The sequence below is a fragment of the Catharus ustulatus genome, chromosome 1 (assembly GCF_009819885.2).
Source record: "Catharus ustulatus isolate bCatUst1 chromosome 1, bCatUst1.pri.v2, whole genome shotgun sequence".
NCBI classification, from domain to species: Eukaryota; Metazoa; Chordata; class Aves; order Passeriformes; family Turdidae; genus Catharus; species Catharus ustulatus.
The window spans coordinates 151,842,469-151,853,042 of record NC_046221.1 but is presented as its reverse complement, the minus strand read 5'-3'; positions in this window follow the sequence as shown (position 1 = coordinate 151,853,042).

Genomic DNA, 10,574 nt, shown 5'->3' with positions numbered 1-10,574 from the left:
CATACATGAGCCCTCTTACCTTCCAAGCTTCCACAGTATGGAACATTTTACATCTGCTTAATTATCTTGCATGGGGCTGCTGTGGAATTGCCAGCAGGAAATGTTACCTTATCACAGGGAAGCCTGGTGATTATCAGACTGAAAAAGAGGAGGCAGATGCCACAGCTAAAGGGAAAGTCCCACACTGGGGGTCTGTCCAGCCCAGACTCCTGCTTAGAGCATAGCAGCTGGCAGGGTGCTCAGGGCCACAACCAGTTGAGTTTTGAGTATTCCTGGGATGGAGACTCCACAGTCTCTCCATCTGGGTGATCTGCCCAGGTGTTTGACTACCTAAACAGAGAAGGGAGTTTTTCCTTCTGTTAAAATGGAATTTCACGTGTCTCAGTTCTTCCCCATTGCCTCCTGTCACTGTGCAGCACTGACTGTAACTGACTGTCACTTTTCTTTACTCCCTCCATCCACTGAGTATTTATCCACATGAATAAGATCCCTCTTAGCTTTCTCTTCTCCAGGCTGAGCAGTCCCAGCTCTCTCAGCCTTTCCTCATATGACAGGTGCTCCAAGCTTTTATTCATTTCCATGGCCCTTCAGGGTGTCCTTGTCTGTCGTACTGGGGAGTCCAGCACTGAACTCAGCACCCAGATGTCTCTTGCCAGGGCTGAGCCAACAGAAGGGTCATCTCCACCTGCTGGTAGATGTGCCAGCAGCTCTATCTGATGCAGCCCAGAAGGCTGATGGTCACCACTGCAGTAGTGAACTGATTTTTGCCAGGATTCCAGGGAAAGCCAGGGGGAAACAACTTTTCCTCATGAAATACTTTTCTGCCTCGTTGTTTTCTAGCAGTTGCTGACCACTTCTCCAGCCTGTCCAGTCCCCCTGAATGGCAGCACAACCCTCTGCTCTTTAGCTGCTCTTTGTGGGTTTGTATCACCTGCAAACTGCTGGGGGCCCATTGCCCTGGTCATTAGCAAAGACATTGAACAGTACTGGCCCAAGTATCAACCCCTGAGTGCCCCACTAGGAACTGGCCTCTAGGGTGCTGATCATGATCCCCTGGGACTCACAGTTGAGCCAGTGCATTAAGTTTGTGTTTTCCTTAGTAAATCCATGCTGAGTACTCCTAAGCACCTTCTTGTTCTTTGTATGGTTGGGAATGGTTTCCAGGTCTATTTGTCTCATCACCTTCCCAAGGTTTCTGGTGAGGCTGGCTGTCCTACAGCTTTCCTCATCCTCCTCCTCCTTGCTGTTCCTGAAGACAGGAGTGATGTTCAGGCCTCAGGCTCACCACCACCATTGAGAGTAGCCTCTGAGTCACCTGCCAGCTCTCCTCGAATCCAGGAATGCATCCCTGCAGCTCCCATGGAGTCCTGTATGCCCACATTGTTTAAATACGTTCCCCAACCTGGTCCTTCTCTGTTGAAGGTCTGACTTCTGATCTGTGGGGTTCAGCACCACTGAATGTTATTGTTCCACCTATTACCAAATCAGCCTTTGCAAAAGGTGAACCCATGCCACAGTAACCTGGTTTTCAGGGTGGGGAAGGATTTTAACTCCTGTATTCTGTGCCAGCTGCTGTGCTGGGAGTGCAGCCCTTCCCTCTCCAGCAGGCAGGGGCTTGCCCAGCACTCAGCTCCCTGCCCATCCACACAAGAGCTTTGATGCCATCTGAGACACAGCAGCTTCCCCTGGCAGGCAGTGCCCTCCTGGCCTCCACATCTCCCTCCAGGCGTGTTCCAGGTGGATGAACAGCACAGTGGTTCAGGCAACTCTGGCAAGAGCCCTGAGGTCAGCCCTGCTGTACAGATCTGAGGAGTTGTGCTGGGTTACACGTTTCCAGGAATGGAGGAGCCTGGGCTATGTGAACAGCATCAGCTGAGCTGAGAGTGGACACGATTAACACAGCAATGGCTGCACTCCTGCACGTACACCAGAGGTGGGGCAGGCTATGAGTCAATCCCTTTATAAAAATCTGTACAGCCCATTGCACAGTGATCTCCCCTAGAGCACAGGATCACAGGATCTGTAGGGTTGGAGAAGACCTCCAAGATTACTGGGTCCAGCCTTTGACTGAACATGACCATGTCAACGAGACCATGTCACTGAGTTCCACATCCAGTTAAACACATTCAGGAATAGTGACTCCACCACCTCTCTGAGCAGCCCATTCCAATGATCCATCACCCATTCTTTGAAGAAATTCCTGCTGATGTCCAAGACCTGAACCTCCCCTGGCACAGCTTGAGACTTGATGCAGCTTGAGCAGGCATATCCCTCAAGGTTACTCCTCAAGACCAAGATCCCTTACCCAACATCAGATATCCCCAGCAAGGTAAGTGACGGCTTTCCTTTGGCCCAGAGTTGTACTGTATTCTAGTGACATTATCCAGCTGTTGTTACAAGTGTAAGAAGTAGCAGTGTATCACTGTGTGAATCATCATTTAGGTCATCATCAAGTCACAAATTCAGCTACTGCCCTGTGGTGGAGTTGACTTTGGCTGGAGGCCAGGTGCCCATCCAGCTTCTCTATCATTCCCTTCCTCAGCTGAAAAGGGAGAGAAAATGAGATGGAAAATGGTCTATAGCTTGAGATAAGTCAGTTTACCAAAGCAAAAGCAGAAGTTTGCACATACACAAGCAAAGAAAAGAAAAAATAAAATTATGTTCCACTACCCACCAGCTGCTTCCCTGGAAGCAGGGCCTCAGGAACAGAGCAGTTGCTATAGAAGGCAAACATTGTAAAAAACAAATGCATTCTCTTCCTCCTCATTTTCATAGTTTTTATATCTGAGTTGATGTCATGCAGTGTGTAATACTCCTCTGGTGAACCTGAGTCAGCTGTCCTGGCTTTGTGCCCTCCCAGGATCTGGCCCACCTCCAGCCCCTTGATGGGCAGGGAATGTTGGAGAGGCACTGCTGGGGCTGTGCCAGCCCTGCTCAGCAGAAGCCAAAACTCTGGGATGTTATCAACACCTTTCAGCTACCAATGCAGAGCACAGCCCTGTGAGGGCTGCTGTGGAGAGAATTAATTCCATCTCAGCCAGATCCTATACATACCAAATCACCCTTTGATTACCCTTTGATTTTCATTCAGATATCAATTAATCACCATTTGTTCATTGTTGGATCACTAGTGAAAGCCTTTTAGTTAATCCCATAATGATTGCTCTTAATGACTCACCTTTGAAGCCAGATAAGCAAATGGAGCTGTAGAGCAGAAGAAAGGGAGCACCACAGTAAGACAGGACAGAAAAAAAAAAAAAAAACAACAAAAAAACCCAAATAAAATTCCCCCCCAAAAAAAGATAGAGAGAAAGGAGAAACTGGTGAGGTGGGAAGTCAGGTATCACCCAGCATTAACAACCTGAAGTCTTAAATGTTTAACCCACATGTATTTCTACTTTAAAAGGTAGGAAGCAAAGAGCAACAGTGGGAGAACATGAGTTGGTGTCACTCTATTTTTACTCTATTTCAATTCATTTTTAAGCTTTTCCTTTAGAAAGCTCTAAACTTTCCCCAAATGACTGCAAATATCTCATCCCCACAGTAGTACAGTTTCCTGAAGATGGCTAAATTAAAACATACAAAAAACTCTTAATGCATTAAGACTTGTGTTACTAATGCAATTATTTACTATGAAGCTTCAAATTTTAAGTCCTGTTTATAGTTACATGGAGCCCTGGCAGGAACAGCTGCAAGGAGCATTCACTGGCAGTGCACATCACATTGCTGGGACTCAGCAAGTAGAAAAATCAATAATGCTATTATTAAGGAAAACTAAGGTTCACAGACAGACCAGAAAAAAAAAAATGGAAAAATAAGTAGTTTCTGCATCTGAAGTAGCCCATAAACATCAGCAGGAATCTTTCCTGTGATCTAGATCATCACAGGATTCCTCAGAAGGGATTATATCCCTGCATTTCTTCTGTATTACACCCACAGTCTTAACTGATAATGATTTATGAAAACCTGACTGAACTAATCTGCTTTGGTGTGTATCCACCATGCCTGAGTTAACCAGCTTTCCACCCTGGCAGTTGCCTTATCTCATGCCTCATCTGGGTTAAAACCACCAGTGCAAGGAATCCCTTTCACTCAAAGCAGGTACAAACAGACCAATACATAGTGTGCCACAGATGTTAAAATGTAATTAATGCCAATTTTAATTATGATGCTTAATTTTAATTCCTGTGGCTCTTCAGCTGAAATTAGAAAAAATAATATTTAGAATTATTATATAGGTGTGACTCTAGCAGACAGCAATTAATTATACTCATGATTAGTATCATGTGTCAATAATTAAGTAGAAATCCATGAAAACAAGGCTCCCAGCCTTCAAAATCTGCACTGGGATGCCTGTTTTATTTAGTTTGCATGTTAACTGGGAATGTGAAAGGCCATCCTAAGGAAAAGAGGAGCCTTGGGAAAACTTGCATCTCCATTGTGCTGTGTTTGGCTGGTGTAGGGTTAATTTTAATACAAAAATCTCTATCAACACCCTCCTAGATGTCAAAATCAATGTGCCCCAGAGGTATCTGCACAGGATTAAAGATTGTGACACCTCAAGCTCACTGGCTAAATCACACAGGCCTTTGAAAGCTGATGTTACATACTAGGCTAATGCAGATACAATCTCATTTCTGCATGCTTGTCTTTTATACCTTGTCCTTCTTTGAATGCCATGTCCATCTCCATTTTGCATTTAGAAAACAAGCACCTTCACCAAATACTGAGATAATAAATAATCAAGATTACTTCCTTCTAGAGGTATGCCATTCCTTAAAAGCAGTTCATAGGGATATTTTGAAGCCGTGCAGCTCCCCACAGTGCTGTTTCAGGGCATCAAAAGAGTCTTAGCATCATTGAGCAGGGATGACTGGCAATGCAGAAACTTGAGAGGAGAAATGCCTCCCTGTCCTAGGCGTTAATTTATCTGGTTAGAAAGATGGTATGTGACAAATACAGGAGCTGCCAGGTGAAAGGAAACAGCAAAGTCTGACACTGCAGAAAATTCCTGGGAAGCATGGAAGAACCTAGATGACATCATCTGAGAACGGAAAAGGCATCCTGTTTCTTCAAAAGCCTGCAAACCTTGAGGAAACTATCAAGCTGTCAGGCCAACAGATTTATTACATGCCTGCAGCTGGGTTGGGTGCCAAGGACTGAACCAAGATTCTCACACTAAGTGTATAAGTACTGTCTTAACTCTGCAGATTCATTTTGCTCTCAGCTTGTGAATCTCGTTTTCATACACTACAGACAGGCAATGTGTGCAGGCACTGTGTGGTGTAGAATGATGCTGGGTGATGCTGATGTGATCTGACACATGGAAACAAGAAAGCTCTGACTTCATTATCCCAAGCTGGGCTTGCACATAACATCTGTATGCATTATCTGTGTCCAGATGTCATTTGCAGGAGAAACTAGCCTGTATGGGATAGAAAATGTAATCACCAAATGCATTATAGAGAGAGCAGCTCCATGTATGCCCTAAAGCAACCAGCAGTGCCCTCTCTGTACAAAGGTGTGCTGGTTTGGGCTGGGGTAGAGGTAATTCTTTTCCCAGTGGCTGGTCTGAGGCTGTGTTCTGGATCTGTGCTGTACACAAGGTTGATAATATAGAGATGTTTTTGTTATTGCTGAGCAGGGCTTTGCACAGAGCCAAGGCCTTTTCTGTTTTTCCTATGCCACACTGGTGAGGAAGCTGGGTGTGTGGGGAAGGGTGGGAGGAGCCACAGCCAGGACAGGTGACCCAACTGAGCAAAGGGATATTCCAAACCATATGACATCATTCTCAGTAGATAAAGTGGGGGGGAAAAGGAAGAATGAGGGGATTTTTGGAGTGATGGTGTTTGTTTTCCTGAGTCACTGCTACACGTGATACATCTCTTGCTCTCCTGGAGATGGCTGAACACCTGCCTGCCCATGGGAAACCATGAATTAATTCTTTGCTTTGCTTGTGTGCATGGCTTTTACTTTCCCTATTAAGCTCTATATCAATCTATGAGTCTTCTGGCTTTTACCCTTCCAATCCTCTCCCTCATCTCACTGCTGGGGGAATGAGTGAGCAGCTGCCAGGGCTTGGCTGGGGTTAAGCCAGAACAGTAGGGAACCACAGTAAATCAACACCCAGTTTCCACACCCTTGTAAATACCTGTGGTTGCCCAGCTACTGTATGGCCAAACATGAGGTTCCACTTTACAGCTCACCTTTGGCACAGAAAACCTTGGGTACTGGATCTGATTCCTGCCTGGCGATGTCAGTAGAGATGGAGACCTTGGAGCAGAATGCTATACAGGCAGCATTAGTCAGGAAAGTTTTCTAGCATCAGAGAAGAAACCAGGGAGCACAGGTGACCCCCAGCATCCCAAGAGAGCCTGTTACAAAAGTTTCTCTTGCTTCCTGTTGATTCCAAGTTGAAAGAGAAAATTTGCCTAGAAAAAGCAGTGTAAGGGTCAAGGTTAACAGAATCACTTCCAGCCACTGAAGGTGTTTTTAAGGGCTCAAGAGCAGATGGAGGCAGGGGCTCTGGAGATTTCCTGCAGTGACTCTATCTCATCTCAAATCTTGATGGATTTATGTGTGTGCAACAGGCTGTGCATCAAGATGGGATCCTCATCACCAAAATACATTTCAACCCACATTTTAAGAAGAAAAGCAAAAATTAACCAAAATCTTTGCACATCCGTCACAATCCCAAAACAGCGACCAATTTCTTGGTACCAGTGTCCTCCCCTGCAAGAGTTTTTTCCAGCAGACACAAGAGCAAAGCACTTGATAAAATGATCACTGTTCTGACACAGGAAATGCAGAGGCAGCAAATAGATCCAGTCACAAAGAAGGCGGTAAAGCTTTGTAACTTAAAACCTTAATAGCAGGGTTTTATTTATGCTGAAATATAGGTGAGGAGTACATTTATGCCATACATTAAAAATACATGAACCAATGCTCAGCACTGTCCCTAGGAGCAACCTTTGGCTCTAGGATCTCGATTCATAACTGCATAAAACACGTCAGGACGCATCCTGTGGTGCAGCATGGCCCACACCCAAAATACAGCAGCCTGTTCACCCAGTGTTGGCAATAATCCCTCCTCCAAGCTATTCCCCTCTCCCTGAAGTCATACCCAGGAAGAGCCTGTGCCAAGGCCATCACAAGCAGAGCACCATCAGTGAGGGACAGGGGCTACCATTGTCCTTGGGTGTCTCCCAGTGTGGGTGAAGCCTTCAGGCTAACAAGTTACAGCAGAGACCATGGACACTTATCCCTCTGCAAGCTTCCCCTGCCTGTCCTGCCCTAAAGAACCCAGCCTCATGGCCTAGAAGCACCCATGAAGTCAAACTCACACCACCAGTACTGCCATGATTGTACTGACACCAGTTACAAGTCAATGCTTATTCATACAATTCTGTACTTTTACTAGGCAAGACAAATTTTCAGGACCATATTACGTATCAGCCCCTACATCAGGGCTATTAGAAACCACACCAGGGAGCAGTGTTAAAATGCCCTTGCCTCAATGAAGGATGTGAATCTGCATCTGAAATAAACCAGCTGCATCACAGAAACCTGAAAAAGCTGTAGTTACGTAAGAATGGTTCACAGGTAAACAAGTTGAGCCAAAGAAAACTTGTATGTTCCCCATGAAAAAACAAATTAGTCACTCCAATAGCATAGGTGGAACCATCTAAAACTGGATGAGTATTCAACACACCCCTCTGGGCGCTTCTCAAGAACTGCTGACTACCTGTGTTCCTATTGCCTTAGCATTAATTGTTCTGCCATTTGTCATTGCTGGATTGGTAACCTGTGCTTGAAGATGGTTTTAAGCTCTAAGACCTGGATGCAATACCAAAAGTCCCTTCTTCCATGCCTTTCACTATCTCTACCTTCTGAAAATTATACCAGCAAAGGCCAAACACTTCACTCTGCAGCTTCTCTTGACTCCGCCTGAAGCTCTGCCATACACCAGTCATTGCAAAGGCCCACTTCAAGCAGAATTATCATTTGTTTGCTTTATTCCATCACTAACAATTTCCAACATCCTGCTTACCTTTTTATCTGGTGCTGCCAGCTGGGTGGAAGCATGGAGAGGACCAGTCATGGTGATTCCAGGACACTCTCAGGTGAGTTCCATCATCATCACTGGTATTGGACAGCAACACAAACAACACCTGTGTGGCCAGGTGGATGATTTGCTCAGCCTGGTGGCACAGCTGAAGAGAGGAATAAGGATGGTTAAGGATCATCAGGGAGACTGAGGAGACAGACTGGTATAACCTGCCTCCCTGAGACAGGAACGACCACCAAAAATATGATCAAGGGTCTCCTTTATCTTCCCCCAGCAGGCAGAAAACAGTAGCTCCTAAGAAAGGAGTAAATGAATAAAAAGTAAAGTCCTCACTTGGGCAGCAGATGAAATCCCTCCCTGACCACCTCACTCTGCCAGGTGCCTCTGTACACTATGTTTGAGGCTCTGGAGGTGGAATGCCAGACAACATGTGATGAGGATGAAGGTCCAGCAACACCAGAGGTGTTGACAGGGTCAGAAAGGCCTAAACAGGATATCACAACCATCTCCATGAGGAAGAAAAGATAGGTTGTAGTTGTAAGTGATTCCTTTCTAAGGGGAACAGAGGGTCTAATATCCTGGCTATTTGCTCCTCTAAGGAAAGCCCCCCTGGGGTTCAAGTTCAGGACAACTCCAGGAAACTCCATGGCATAGCTCTATTACTGGTCTTCCATGTGGGTGGCAGTGAAGCCGCTACATCCCAATCCAAGGATCACCCAAAGAGTCTTCACCACCTTGGCTTGATTGGTAAGGGAATGTGGAGCACATTTTTTCCTCCATCCTTCCAGTTGCTGGCAAAAACAAGAAATAAGAAACAGATGGATCCAGTCTAATTCATGGCTCTGTGGCTGGTGTCACTGCCAGAATTTTGGTTTCTTTGACAATGGGATGGCTTACACAGCACCAGCATCTGTTGCTGCCAACAGATGAGATTCACTTTTCTCACAAGGAGAAGGGTCTTTGCTCAGGAGCCAGTGGGGCTCATTGGTAGAGCTTTAAACTAGACATGCCAGGGAAGAGGGATAATATCAGGCTTGCCTGTGACAAGCTGTGGGAGGACACACCAAGGTTAAAGGGACAGAGTGCTGGTGAGGGACCTCAGACAAGTGGCTCTACAGGTGTCAACCACATCGGAGAACATAAATCCAGGGAGCCAGGAACACCTGGGATAATAGAAGCAATCAGGGAAACACCAGTGAAATACCTTAAAGGGATTAAGGGGTGCCCCTCTAAGAAGGTGACCCAGCTGACAGCCCAGCTGAAGGGCCCCTACACCAATGCACACAACGAACAGGAGCTGGAAGGCACCGTGCTGCTAGAAAGCTACTTGCCCTTGCTGAAACTTGGTGGGACAGATCCCATCACTGGAGTGTGGCTATCGAGATGGGAACCCTGTGGTTGGTATCACTGCAGCCACTGAAGAAGGGGAGCCAGCTGATTAAGCCTTCCTGCTCCAGCTGCAGCAGGCATCACACTCACAGACTCTTGTCCTGCTGGGGGACTTCAACCACCCCAGCACCTACTGGGAAAGTAGCACAGCAAGCTGCAAGCAGTGCAGGAGAATCCTGGAATGCATGGAGGGCAACTTCTTGAGCCAGGAAATAGACAGCCCTGCCAGAGGGGATACAATGCTGGACCTGATGGGCACAAATGCAGCAAGCTAATCTGGGACTGGAGGCAGCCTGGGCTGCAGTGATCATGAGTGGTGTTCACATTCCTGAGGAATATGGGTCAGGCAAAGAGTAAAATCAGGACCCTGAATTTTAGGGGCAAAAATAGGACCTACTGGAAACTGCCCTCTGGAACAAGCCAGCAGGACAGAGTTGTCAGATCTTTAAGGATGTTTTCCATAGAGTGTGAGAGCTCTTGATCCCCAGGAGCAAGAAATCACGCAAGGAGGGCAAGAGACTGGTGTGGCTGAGTAGGGACCTGCTGGTCAAACTGCAGGGCAAGAAGCAAATGAACAGGCAGTAGAAACAAGGACAGGTAACCTGGGGAAGTATAGGGATGAGGTTTGGTTGTGTAGGCATGGAGTGAGGAAGGCCAAGGCACAGCTGGAACTGAACCTGGCAAGATTCAAAGAATAACAAGGACTTTTACAGGTTTGTTAATCAGAAAAGGAGGGCAAAGAAAGAAGCAAGGCCGTGAAGCTGGTAACAAGGGATGAGGACAAGGCTGAGGTACTCAACAAATTTTGCCTCAGTCTTCAATGGAAACCTCTCTTCCATATGTCTCAAGCAGATGAACAGCAGGATTGAAAAAAAGAGATTGAGGGGAAAAAAAGTGATTCCCACTATAAGAAAAGATCATGTTTGTGAGAAACCTGAGGAACTAGACCATACAGAAGTCTATGGGACCCAACAAGATGCCTGCCAAGTTTTGAGGGAATTAGCTGATGTAGTTGCCAAGCCACTCTCCATGATGTCCAAAAAGTCACGGCAGTCAGGTCCATACAGCTGGAAAAGGCCCATACATCTTTAAAAAGGGTGAAAAGGAAGACCCTAGG